Consider the following 15,364-nt stretch of genomic DNA (forward strand, 5'->3'; position numbering starts at 1 on the left):
GTCACATTAATACCAGGCGACATCTCCTCTTGCTGGGATACAGGCTGCTGGTGACGGTCACACAGATGCTGGTTGTCTTCCTAGGGTCACCCCAAGCTCTTCCATCCTGGACACAAAGTTAAGCCAAGATGGTTGTTGGCTGCTGTGGATGGGAGATCCAACATCTCATCCAGTCCCAAAAGTTCTCGATGGAAGACAGGTCTCTGATGAGGCCATCAATAGTGCTCAGTGATGAAAGACTGTTCTAACTATGTCCGCAGCAGAGATCTGGGGCTGGAGAACTTCTACTGCCATCATTTATAGTGCGGAGACACACAGGACCAATACCGGGTGTTATGGTGTGGGACAGCATGAGCTATGATGGCAGCTCCAATTTGGCATTTGTGGACGGAACATGGACCAGCCTTTGATATGTCCAAGACATCATGGAACCAGTCCTACTGCCTTTTTCTTTTTTAACTCAGTTAGGATACGGTGTTCCACCATGATAATGGACACCCACACACTGCCTGAGATACACAACATGGACGGGTCATCAATACCAAATTGGTGGGGGTCCAATTCCTGGCACCACCACAGATGAACTACAGAAGGCTCCATCCACTGTGTAGTTTCTGGCACGGGCGTACTGAAGCTCATCTCCCAGCCACTTGAACAGGAGCAGCAGTACCGCCAAACGGCCACTACACCGCGGACAGAACCGTCTGCTTCCAGCTCAGTACACTGTATAGTTTCTAGCACCAATGGCCCAAAACATCTGATCGGTGGGGGGTGTCAGTTGTCGGACCCCCCCCACTAGTCTTGATATTGACGACAAAATTATGCAGTTTTTTTTTTATTCTTTATTGTACGATACACAACGCTGTAAAAACAGCACTGACCGTTCCATTATTGCCTAAGACAAAGAAAAGTCAACTGCTCGACGGAGGAGAAAAAGGACAATCGGAGGCGTAGCGGCAACATGCAGTGGAGACTTCCCACCATATACACCAAGAGCATGGCAGTCATCTACATCATACATAGGGAACCACTCCGCCCTGCTGTACAGTAGGTGGTCCCAAGCAGGAGACCCACCTCACCAACCACCATATGCCCGATAAGGGGTCCTCTGCAAGATACCACTTTTATAGGGGGACCCCCAGCCATCAACATTAACCCCTAACCGCGGGAAACGCCCTGTCAGATCAATCATGGTCCAAACCGCTTGACGTCCCTACCGTACAAGAGGTTACATTCCTGGGACACCGCACCAACCGAAGGTCAGGAGTGATGGGGGCCTCCGACTGTAGGGATCAATGGGGCCCCCCACCGGTCACACCGCTCCGATCCAATATACGCATTGAAAATATCACCATCATACGCAACAAACGCGGTTATTTACGCTGGCGTCGAGGGGCTTGGCACGTTGCCCGCTATCATGGCTCCTTCTGATGGGGGCCTAGGAGTAGACAACGTTGGGCAAAAATCAGGCAAGGTCCTGGAGAACTCCAGTCCAACCGCGACCATTACATAACCAAAACTCCCAAAAACTTCAGACCCCCCAAAAGACATGAAAGGCGAAGAGGTGCCCAGCAAAACAAATGAATGAGCCCCAGAGCTGCCGGCACAATGCCAGCCATGCACAACGACTAAGGTAATAACACTGAGGTGTGAACGGGCGCCATAGTCACCACGCACTGCCTCATCACCGCCACTAGACCGCCTCACCAGAGCTGCGGCTCATCCGCTTCTCCCAACCGGGCGGCAGCTTCTCCTCGTCCGCCATCTTGACTCCTGCTCAAGCTATGTCCCGCCCCCTGTGACGTCACCGCTAGATCGGCCTTAGCTATTGGCGGTTCATCCCCCCTAAGACACGGCCGATGACTGAGCTGAGGGGATGTTTGCCCAGTCCGGGACAGCGTTATGGGAGAGGCTGAAGAAAAGGGCGGGAGAAAACCAGCCAATCAGAAGGCAGCTAAGCGGTGCTTGTGGTGGTGGGGGGGAATGGGCGGTGTATGGAGAAGTGCGCATTGCCTAGGTGACTGCGCATGAGTGAGACACGTACGTAGGGTGATCTATCACTGAGAACGACCTGCCTGCCAGCCTCCCTGGTGGTCTAGTGGTTAGGATTCGGCGCTCTCACCGCCGCGGCCCGGGTTCGATTCCCGGTCAGGGAAGTAGATTTTTTGTTTGTTTTGGGCAACTTTTTTTTTTGGGTTGAATTGTGTTTTCTGAGGTAAATACTACCAGTTATTGCGTGAGATACACAAAACGGCTTTTTACCATACCTATAAGATTGACTGCATATAATGTGGACTATGTGCAGTATTTTTGTGTGGGGAAAAACCGCAGAGTGATCTGACAGATCTCATGCACACTTTGCTATTTTTCTTCTCTGTGGAAATTGACCTGCTGTTTGGACCTTAAAATCCGCAGCGTGTAACTTGTGGGTTTCCCCCCAGACTTCAATGGGATTGTTACCTTTCATCTGTTTTACATATAGGAGCTAAATACCTGTACTTGCGGGGTACGGCTCATGCTGCCACCCATTTTTTTTTTAAACATCGCCCCTACGCCCTCCTGAAGTTTTCGCGCACAGTATGTAAATGCTGAGCATCGGAACAGGGAGGAGGAGACGCCAGGGTTTCTCAATGGGCGTCTCCTTCTCCCTGGCTGTGCCGTGATCCAATCATAGCGTCACAGCCAGGGAGAAGGAGACGCCCACTGAGAAACCCTGGCGTCTCCTCCTCCCTGTTCCGATGCTCAGCATTTACATACTGAGCGCGAAAACTTCAGCTGGGTGCAGGGCTTAGGGGGCATGTAAAAAAACAACAACTGTGTGGCAGCATCAGCGGGGGGTACCCCGCAAGTACAGGTATTTAACTCCTATATGTAAAACAGATGAAGGGTCCTCTTTCTTTAAGCATACCTCCTATCCGTCCCCGATGCAGCAGGACAGTCCCAGATTTCAGTGGCTGTCCTGTGGTCTCTGGATATACCGGCTGAGGTATGTCCCACTCTCAGCTGATTGTCATGGTGAAGGAGAGAGCCGTCCGCTCCCCAGCAGGAGCACAATGTACCGTCACATATCACTCTGCTGGTCTGTATAGGAGGAGCGGGGCAGGCCAGGAATCAGCCTCTGCTCCTCCTACACAGCAGAGCCATGTATACACACTTACACAGAGAATGCTATCAATCACTGATAACACCTCCCAGTGTACAGCTATCAGTGACTGACAGCTATCTCTGTATACACACTTACACAGAGAATACTATCAATCACTGATAACACCTCCCTGTGTACAGCTATCAGTGACTGACAGCTATCTCTGTATACACACTTACACAGAGAATACTATCAATCACTGATAACACCTCCCTGTGTACAGCTATCAGTGACTGACAACTCTCTCTGTATACACACTTACACAGAGAATACTATCAATCACTGATAACACCTCCCTGTGTACAGATATCAGTGACTGACAGCTATCTCTGTATACACACTTACACAGAGAATGCTATCAATCACTGATAACACATCCCTGCATACAGCTATCAGTGACTGACAGCTATCTCTGTATACACACTTACACAGAGAATACTATCAATCACTGATAACACCTCCCAGTGTACAGATACCAGTGACTGACAGCTATCTCTGTATACACACTTACACAGAGAATACTATCAATCACTGATAACACCTCCCTGTGTACAGCTATCAGTGACTGACAGCTCTCTCTGTATACACACTTACACAGAGAATACTATCAATCACTGATAACACCTCCCAGTGTACAGCTATCAGTGACTGACAGCTCTCTCTGTATACACACTTACACACAGAATACTATCAATCACTGATAACACCTCCCTGTGTACAGCTATCAGTGACAGACAGCTATCTCTGTATACACACTTACACAGAGAATACTATCAATCACTGATAACACCTCCCCCGTGTACAGATATCAGTGACTGACAGCTATCTCTGTATACACACTTACACAGAGAATACTATCAATCACTGATAACACCTCCCTGTGTACAGCTATCAGTGACTGACAGCTATCTCTGTATACACACTTACACAGAGAATACTATCAATCACTGATAACACCTCCCTGTGTACAGCTATCAGTGACTGACAGCTATCTCTGTATACACACTTACACAGAGAATACTATCAATCACTGATAACACCTCCCTGTGTACAGCTATCAGTGACTGACAGCTATCTCTGTATACACACTTACACAGAGAATGCTATCAATCACTGATAACACATCCCTGCATACAGCTATCAGTGACTGACAGCTATCTCTGTATACACACTTACACAGAGAATACTATCAATCACTGATAACACCTCCCAGTGTACAGATACCAGTGACTGACAGCTATCTCTGTATACACACTTACACAGAGAATACTATCAATCACTGATAACACCTCCCTGTGTACAGCTATCAGTGACTGACAGCTCTCTCTGTATACACACTTACACAGAGAATACTATCAATCACTGATAACACCTCCCAGTGTACAGCTATCAGTGACTGACAGCTCTCTCTGTATACACACTTACACACAGAATACTATCAATCACTGATAACACCTCCCTGTGTACAGCTATCAGTGACAGACAGCTATCTCTGTATACACACTTACACAGAGAATACTATCAATCACTGATAACACCTCCCCCGTGTACAGATATCAGTGACTGACAGCTATCTCTGTATACACACTTACACAGAAAATACTATCAATCACTGATAACACCTCCCAGTGTACAGATATCAGTGACTGACAGCTATCTCTGTATACACACTAGGGCTGCACGATATGGGAATTTTATGCGATTGCGATTAGGGCCCTAAAAATTGCGATAACGATATGCGATGTGATATTTTAAGGGAATTGTGCTAGAGGTCTATTTGCTTGGATTTTCCCATATGAGCCGCTGACACGGCTGGGTATGACATAGTTATGGGGGATCTGTGGATGGCACTGTTATGGGGGATCTGTGGATGATGCACTGTTATGGGGGATCTGTGGATGATGCACTGTTATGGGGGATCTGTGGATGATGCACTGTTATGGGGGATCTGTGGATGGCGCTGTTATGTGGGGGATCTGTGGAGGACGCTGTTATGTGGGGGATCTGTGGAGGACGCTGTTATGTGGGGGATCTGTGGATGACGCTGTTATGTGGGGGATCTGTGGATGACGCTGTTATGGGGGATCTGTAGAGGACACTGTTATGGGGGATCTGTGGAGGACACTGTTATGGGGGATCTGTAGAGGACACTGTTATGGGTGATCTGTGGAGGACACTGTTATGGGGGATCTGTGGAGGACACTGTTATGGGGGATCTGTGGAGGACACTGTTATGGGGATCTGTGGAGGACACTGTTATGGGGGATCTGTGGAGGACAGTGTTATGGGGGATCTGTGGAGGACAGTGTTATGGGGGATCTGTGGAGGACAGTGTTATGGGGGATCTGTGGAGGACACTTATGGGGGACCTGTGGATGACGCTGTTATGGGGTGGATCTGTGGATGGCACTGTTATAGGGGATGTGTGCTATGACACATAGGGCCATGAGGGGGGCCAGCATAAGACACACATATAGCATCTTATGCTGGTCCCCCTCATGGCCCTATGTGTCCCCTCATGTGTCCTAAACTGCGCACATAACTGGCTTTGTGTGTAAAGTATTTTACTACTGTCTGAAACAAGCTCTCTCCTATTGATAAAATGGCCAGCCTCTGTACTCACTTTCACTATGAATGCACTGCAGCGAGCGGGCCGGCCGGCGCGTGACTGACGTCACTTACTCACGCTCCTCCCACTTAATTCAGGAAGCAGGAGTGTGACTAAGTGACGTCATTCACGCGCCGGCGGGCCCGCTCGCTGCCGCTCGCTGCAGTGCATTCATAGTGAAAGCGAGTACAGAGGCTGGCCATTTTATCTATAGGAGAGAGCTTGTTTCAGACAGTAGTAAAATACTTTACGCACAAAGCCAGTTATGTGCGCGGGGCCCCTTCATATATAATCGCAGCATTTTCGGGTCGGCCAAATCGCCATATCGCATTTGGCGATTATTGCAATTCGATAATTTTTTCGATATATCGTGCAGCCCTAATACACACTTACACAGAGAATACTATCAATCACTGATAACACCTCCCCATGTACAACTTTCAGTGACTGACAGCTATCTCTGTATACACACTTACATAGAAAATACTATCAATCACTGATAACACCTCCCTGTGTACAGATATCAGTGACTGACAGCTATCTCTGTATACACACTTACACAGAGAATACTATCAATCACTGATAACACCTCCCTGTGTACAGATATCAGTGACTGACAACTATCTCTGTATACACACTTACACAGAGAATACTATCAATCACTGATAACACCTCCCTGTGTACAGATATCAGTGACTGACAGCTATCTCTGTATACACACTTACACAGAGAATACTATCAATCACTGATAACACCTCCCTGTGTACAGATATCAGTGACTGACAGCTATCTCTGTATACACATTTACACAGAGAATACTATCAATCACTGATAACACCTCCCCATGTACAACTTTCAGTGACTGACAGCTATCTCTGTATACACACTTACACAGAGAATACTATCAATCACTGATAACACCTCCCTGTGTACAGATATCAGTGACTGACAGCTATCTCTGTATACACACTTACACAGAGAATACTATCAATCACTGATAACACCTCCCTGTGTACAGATATCAGTGACTGACAGCTATCTCTGTATACACACTTACACAGAGAATACTATCAATCACTGATAACACCTCCCTGTGTACAGATATCAGTGACTGACAGCTATCTCTGTATACACATTTACACAGAGAATACTATCAATCACTGATAACACCTCCCCATGTACAACTTTCAGTGACTGACAGCTATCTCTGTATACACATTTACACAGAGAATACTATCAATCACTGATAACACCTCCCCATGTACAACTTTCAGTGACTGACAGCTATCTCTGTATACACACTTACATAGAAAATACTATCAATCACTGATAACACCTCCCTGTGTACAGATATCAGTGACTGACAGCTATCTCTGTATACACACTTACACAGAGAATACTATCAATCACTGATAACACCTCCCTGTGTACAGATATCAGTGACTGACAACTATCTCTGTATACACACTTACACAGAGAATACTATCAATCACTGATAACACCTCCCTGTGTACAGATATCAGTGACTGACAGCTATCTCTGTATACACACTTACACAGAGAATACTATCAATCACTGATAACACCTCCCTGTGTACAGATATCAGTGACTGACAGCTATCTCTGTATACACATTTACACAGAGAATACTATCAATCACTGATAACACCTCCCCATGTACAACTTTCAGTGACTGACAGCTATCTCTGTATACACACTTACACAGAGAATACTATCAATCACTGATAACACCTCCCTGTGTACAGATATCAGTGACTGACAGCTATCTCTGTATACACACTTACACAGAGAATACTATCAATCACTGATAACACCTCCCTGTGTACAGATATCAGTGACTGACAGCTATCTCTGTATACACACTTACACAGAGAATACTATCAATCACTGATAACACCTCCCTGTGTACAGATATCAGTGACTGACAGCTATCTCTGTATACACATTTACACAGAGAATACTATCAATCACTGATAACACCTCCCCATGTACAACTTTCAGTGACTGACAGCTATCTCTGTATACACACTTACATAGAAAATACTATCAATCACTGATAACACCTCCCTGTGTACAGATATCAGTGACTGACAGCTATCTCTGTATACACACTTACACAGAGAATACTATCAATCACTGATAACACCTCCCTGTGTACAGATATCAGTGACTGACAGCTATCTCTGTATACACACTTACACAGAGAATACTATCAATCACTGATAACACCTCCTTGTGTACAGATATCAGTGACTTGTATACACACTTACATAGAAAATACCATCAACCACTGATAACACCTCCCAGTGTACAGCTTTAACCCTTTTCCGACATATGACATAATAGTACGTCATGGCGGCAAGTGACTGGCCGCATTTTGATGTACTATTACTTCATGGTGATTGGGTGGGCAGTGGGCACCGGAGCGGTGTGCACCCGATCACTGCAGGGACCCAGCAGTCCCTGATAGCCTGGCCCCTGCTGTATCCGCCGGCATTTCTGTAAAAGCCGATGCCGGCGGATTAACACCTTCTATGCCGGCGAGTAAGGGAGCCCATCGGGTCCTCGCACTGCTGTGGCGGGGACACAATGGGTGACTGGGCAGCCCGATGCCATGCACAGGCTGCCCAATGCCTTGCACGGCATCGGGACCTGCCTTCTACGGGGCCGAGCAGATCCAGACCTAGGCCCAGTCTCCTAGGCAAAATTCACTCGTTCTGTGGCCACGCAAAATTTTGAATCCTGCCCTATTCTTGTCCGTTTTGCGGACAAGAATAGGCATTTCTATAATAGGCCTCCTGTTCCATTCCGCAAATTGCAGAAGACACACGGGCGCCGTCCGTGATTTGCAGATCCGCAATTTGCGGACCGCAAAAAACATCACGGTCGTGTGAACGAGCCCTTACTCTGTGTAATATGCTAACAGGCAATGCATTAAAATACAGATGTATTGTAAATAGTGTTGAGCGAGCATGCTCGGCCGAACTGCTTTGCGGCTCAAGCATCGCTATGCTCTGCACATGACGGTACTCGGCCGAGTATCGCATGTGCTCGAGCGCCATGCTCGAGTCTCCTCCCCGCACGTTTTGCGGCTGCTATGCAGCCAATAAACGTGCAGGTAAGTGCTGCCATCACTGTAATGCCAGTAGCCATGTTGGTTACTGGCATTACAGTGATTGGCTGGCCGGAACACGTGATCGGGTGCTATATAGAACACGATGACGCATGTACGGCTCATTATTAATCAGGGAGAGCTGCGCTTAGGAAGGGACAGATAGTGTAGGGTGTGTGATTGCAATCTATTTAGTTGAAAACGTTTTAAAGAACCAAAAGTCCTTTTAAGGACTATTGTGTGTGTGATGGCAGCAATATAATATAGCCATCAATTTTTTCCCCCATACTTTTCAATACTTTTTCTATTAAGGGTGTCTGCAGTGACTTGTGACATCTGTGCAATATCTTCTGTGTGTCAGGGACAGAGATAGGAAAAATATAAGTGAAAACTAGTATATTTTTTCCATACTTTTTCTATAGAGGGTGTCTGCAATGACTTCTGACATCTGTGCAATAGCCAGGGCCAGAGATAGGAAAAATATACCATATTTTTCACCTTATAAGACTCACTCCCCCCCCCCCCCCCCCAAAAGTGGGGGGGGGAATAGCAGTGCGTCTTATGGGGCGAATGTTGCGACCGTCCGGGGGAATATGCTGAGAGGGAGGAGGGGCTGGGGGCCGGCATCTGTTTCTGTAATGGCAGCGGGGCCCGGTGCAGTCACTGTATTCTACTACACCGGGCCCCGCTCTATGTAGTATACGGTAATCATATCTAACTTGGGGCCATTGTTTAAAATATTCCAATCATCTTAAATCTAGCGCTGTACTACTTACAACTAACTTCGTGGCAGTCAGGAGGCCGGGCGCTCGTAGCGTAGCTTACTATGCTCACTGTGCCTGCGCCGCCTGCTTTATTCATAAAGTGGGTGGCGCAGGAGCAGTGACGTAGTGAGCTACGCTACGAGCGCCCGTCCGCCCGGCCTCCTGACTGCCAATAAGTTAGTTGTAAGTAGTACAGCGCTAGATTTAAGATGATTGGAATACTTTAAACAATAGCCACAAGTTAGATATGATTACCGTATACTACATAGAGCGGGGCCCGGTGTAGTAGAATACAGTGACTGCACCGGGCCCCGCTGCCATTACAGAAACAGATGCCGGCCCCCATTCACTACACAGGGACACTGTTATGGGGGATCTGTGGATGACACATAAGATGCTATATATGTGTCATCCAAAGATGCCCCCATAACAGTGCCATCCACAGATGCCCTCACAATGATCCCCCATAACAGTGTCATCCACATATGCCCCCATAACAGTGCCATCCACAGATGCCCCCATAACAGTGCCATCCACAAATCCCCCATAATAGTGTCATCCACAGACCACCATTACGGGTAGTTCAAAACCCACCAAAAGCACACCTTTTGGTTCAAAATATTTTTTTTCTTATTTTCCTCCTCAAAAACCCAGGTGCGTCTGTCAGGTATTTATTTCATATAAGATATGAAATCATAAAAATTATGATTTCATATTTTTATGAAATATGAAAAATTAAAAATTAAAATTTTTATTGGCGGACATATAAACGCCAGTTCTTTTATTGATGAGATCTAAAGTTAATTTGTGCAGATAATGAAACAGGGTGCAATTAATTATATAAAATATAATTTATTACAAATAAATACATGCAGTAAAAATGGCATACAAATGAATACAAGGATAATATCAAAATTGACCACAAAATGATGCTCCGCCGTTTACGCCGGGCTTACTTAATTTAGTACACCAAGTACAATACAATGTTATTCAAATTATTATCAAATTATTACCGATTATTAAAATATTATAATGTAACAATAACAACAAAACAATAGAAATGAATCTGTGGAAAATTCCTTATGCTCAATCAAAGAATATGGCAGTAAGAGACACCTTATAAATACGCCCGTTGGCCTAACTACGGATAATAATATCCGATCAGAGATTCCACTCTGATATCAATATTACAGGAATTATAATGATGTGCACGTTCATTAAAATTTCCCATAAAATAATTGTTTTAACAATATTGACCCACTAATAATGGGGTCTCAACTATATGCCAATTGGAGCGATTTATAATTACTGCAAAATGAAATAGATTATACATTACCCCTGGCTTTGGGATAAAGAGCTTTTAGAATGGACCCAGCTTTCCAAGATTTAGATATGTCCCGTCCTGTGTGAAGTGATGCTGATGAATGAATCTTTGTAAAGAGTTCCGTTGTGAAGTCCTTGTGAAGTTTTTCTTTTTGTCAGGTTTGTGAAGTGTTTGAAGAAGTTTTTTGCCTGCTCTCCCAAAACTGGATCAGATATCCCAATCCTTATCTATGCCCATCCCCTCTTGGATTAGGGATTACCAATTAGATAAGGTGGGTGTGACGTATGTTAAACATGGGGATGATGTCACTAATTGACATTCCTAGGAAACTTCTGCCCATCTACCACTTGATGGCACTGTTGTATCATATAACAATTTTGAATATTTTAAGAATTAACATATATACAGATTGTTTTATTACTACTTAAACTTTGCCCTTTCACACCTTAAATCAATTAGGAGGGGCTCTTTCTGACACTTTGCTCAGACTGTCTGGCGGTATCAGAAGTTTCCTAATCCCTGAATTTATGGGGCAGATAGGAGTAATGATGGTTTTTCTGGTTTGTGTACCTTAACTGTCTTCAGCTATTGAGTAATGATGTTTTAAATAACATCAGCTCCTCTAAAATAAACCCTATTTAAGAAATTTCCACTTAAACACATTTTCTATATCCCCTAGAATATATCCTCTCAATGAGATACAGACACATAAAGATACATTAATAATATTTGGTTATAATACATCAATATTGCATGCGAATATATGAATAGATATCTGTTCCACACCAGATGTGTTTTATGGACGTCTCTTATCAGATCATGGTTTAGCCATGAAACACCCATTGTTCCTCAGACAGACAAGTTTAGAGAAACCTGTGTAGATAAATCCATGTCTCTAAACAATAATAAAAGTATAGTCTTCTCTATATATTCACTTTTAACACATTGAACTTGCTATGAACCCATCTTGGTTTTTTCAGGTTCATGCTGATCACATGTTGTTAAAGGCAATGATCATCCATATTGAATATGGTATCATCAGATACATTGTACACTTATGAAAATGCACAACACGTCTTATGGGCAGGTGCGTCTTATAGGGCAAAAAATACGGGTAATGAAAACTGGTATATTGTTTCCATACTTTTCCATACTTTTTCTATAGAGGGTGTCTGCAGTGACTTGTGACATCTGTGCAATATCTTCTGTGTGCCAAGGCCAGAGATAGGAAAAATATAAGTGAAAATTAGTATATTTTTTCCATACTTTTCAATACCCTTTCTATAGAGGGTGTCTGCAGTGACTTGTGACATCTGTGCAATATCTTCTGTGTCAGCGCCAGAGATAGGAAAAATATAAGTGAAAACTAGTATATTTTTTCCATACTTTTCAATACTTTTCAGTGACTTGTGACATCTGTGCAATATCTTCTGTGTGTCAGGGCCAGAGATAGGAAATATCTAAGTGAAAACTAGTATATTTTTTCCATACTTTTCAATACTTTTTCTATAGAGGGTGTCTGCAGTGACTTGTGACATCTGTGCAATATCTACTGTGTGCCAAGGCCAGAGATAGGAAAAATATAAGTGAAAACTAGTATATTTTTTCCATACTTTTCAATACCCTTTCTATAGAGGGTGTCTGCAGTGACTTGTGACATCTGTGCAATACCTTCTGTTTGTCAGGGCCAGAGATAGGAAAAATATAAGCGAAATCTATTTTCTTTTTTCCATACTTTTACGTACTTTTTCCATATACTGTGCTTGCTGTGAACTGTGACATCTGTGCCACATCTTGTGTGTCAAGCGTGCATATAACATTTAATATGAAGAAGGCGAGCATTAAGGGATGGGGAAGTGGCCGTGATGCTGATGGTTCACGCAGAGGCCGTGGCCCTGGGCGCGTTGAAACATCCACGATACCTAGCTTCATGTCCCAGTTTGCAGGGCGTCGCAGGACAAAACTCTTGAAGTCAGACCAGTGCGACCAGGTGGTCGGTTGGATTGAAGCAGATAATGCTTCCAGTCGGTTAAGCACCACCCTGTCTTCAACCAAGTCCAGTCTCAGTAGCCAAGAGTCTGGTCAACAGAATCCTCACTCTGATCCTCCTTCCTCCCACCATGGAGAGTCTGGCCAAACAAGTGATCCCACACTTGGAAATTCCGAGGAGCTCTTTTCATCGCCATTACTTGATTTGGCCCTCTCGCCAAGCACGCTTGAACAGGTACATGAGATCTTGTGCCCTGATTGCCAACCTCTTGAGCATCCACAGTCATAAGAACATGAGAGTGGGGAACGGCAATTAGTGTTTAATGAGGTGGATGATGATGAGACACAGTTGTCAATGAGTTAACCGCAATTACTGTCTCAAAAGGTTGATGAAGAGGATGAGACAGTTGTCAATCACTGAGGTTGTGGTTAGGTCAACAAATCAAGAGGATGATCAGAGTGAGGAAGTGGAAGAAGAGGTGGTGGACAATGAGGTCACTGACCCAACCTGGGTAGGTAGAAATCCGAGCCAGGACGACCGCAGTACAGAGGGGAAGGGATCTGCGGCACCCCAACAGGCTGGAAGAGGCAGTGGGGTGGCAAAAGAGAGAAGGCGGGCCACACCACACAGGCCCGCAACTGTTCCACGGAGCACCCCCTTGCGGAAATCTCCCTTGGCGCTTTTTTGAGGAAAGTGCAGACGACAAAAGAATAGTTGTTTGCAACCTGTGCCACACCAAAATAAGCCGTGGCGTGAACACTAGCAACCTCACCACCACCAGCATGATCTGCCACATGACATCCAAGCACCGTAATAAGTGGGACAAACGCCTGGGTCCACAATCTGTGTCTACGGGTCCCACCACTGCCTCCGTCACGGGGACGTGCGATTGCCTAGAAGTTATCTAGAGTCAACAAAGCGGCAGCAGGCCCTCACCTACAAGTCCAGTCTCAGTAGCCAAGAGTTTGGTCAACACAATCCTCACCATGACAGCACACTGGGTGAATGTTGTGGAGGCCGGGAGCAAGTCGGCTGCTGGCACCAGACTTGTGTACTCATTCCAATAACAGGGCCTCTTAAGAGTGCTGTATTGTTATTTATCTTCACTACCTCCCCGAGTCGGGAGTGGGTAATTGCCGCACGCCTGCTGCCTTCCTTTGACACTTGTGCTTTAATAACTTGTCCCACCCTCTCTGGGTGGTTCACAATTAGGAAAAGAAAGGGGCAAGGCAACAACAGCCAATTGACCTCCCTTGGATGTGGTAGCTCTTTCTCAGGCTCCCTCTCCGGCATCAAACCCTGATTCCCTGTTACCCATGATCCTCATGGTAGGCGCAGAAAAGAACATCGAAAGTTAAAAGGGCAGACATCCAAATGGATCGTTGCCAACACGGGGACGTGCAGTCGCCCAGAGGTAATCTAAAGTGACCAATGCGGCAGCAGGCCCTCGCACCTAATGTTTTAGATGGTCAGATCAGCAGGCCCTTGCTCCAAATGTTTTTGAGGGTCACCAGCAGGCCATCAATCTAATAATTTTTCAAGGGTGTGTATGATGCCTTCCTTTATGTGTAACAAAGGGTGTTTTGGAGTGGCGGTTCCTTGTAATTTTTGGCAGCCCTTTCACTTAGTGCATAGGCTTTATGAGTGTTGGAGTCCCGCTACCTGAACTATTGTACCACAATGTAAATGAGGCCCTCCATTATGTGATATACAGGTTGAATCGGAGTACCTCTTCCTTGTAATTTTTGACAGCACTTGCACTTTATATAAAAGTAAATATATAGGAAAGAATGTTTATTAACAATTTTTCTTTCTAAAAAGTTTTGTGCGTATTATTGTCAGTCTATAAAAGTGGCGTACTACTCGGACAACATGATTCCCAGCAGCGAGCTGGGAGTCGAAGATGCATCGAGAAATCCTCCCCATGCTGTTCCCAAACCATTTCGATGGTGTTTCCATCAATGTCTGACCTTTTCCTATGAACCAGGCACCCTCCCCTCTTTCGAGCAGGGGGTGCCTGGTTTAATGCTCGGATTCTCCCATTGATTTCCATTATAATCGGTTGCTCGGTAGAGCACCCAAACTTACCGATGTGTTCGGCCAGAGCACGCGAGCACTCGAGCACTTTGGTGCTCGATCAACACTAGATTTTGTGCAAAAGTAGGGAATTAAATACTATAAGCTGACAGAAATTTGAGCTGCAATGGGAGACATCAACGTGTATGCCTTAACTCTGCATCCATTCGATGTCGGTGCAAATTAAAAAACCAAGCATTCCCATAGAGTGAGTCAAACCCAGGCCGCCTGGGTGAAAACCAGGAATCCTAATCGCTAGATTATATGGGAAACATAGGGCAAAACATTTTATTGCAAAAAGAAAAAAAATATATATTTTTTTAAA

General features: G+C 45.1%; 1 non-coding gene across 1 annotated transcript; it reads left to right on the plus strand.

The window, feature by feature from the left end:
* Positions 1 to 2,084: 2,084 nt before the first annotated feature.
* TRNAE-CUC lies at positions 2,085 to 2,156 on the plus strand. Its single transcript has one exon. It is a non-coding gene; the product is annotated as a tRNA-Glu (tRNA).
* The last annotated feature ends 13,208 nt before the right edge of the window (positions 2,157 to 15,364 follow it).

Source organism: Bufo bufo, unplaced genomic scaffold, assembly GCF_905171765.1.
Source record: "Bufo bufo unplaced genomic scaffold, aBufBuf1.1, whole genome shotgun sequence".
In the NCBI taxonomy this organism is placed as follows: Eukaryota; Metazoa; Chordata; class Amphibia; order Anura; family Bufonidae; genus Bufo; species Bufo bufo.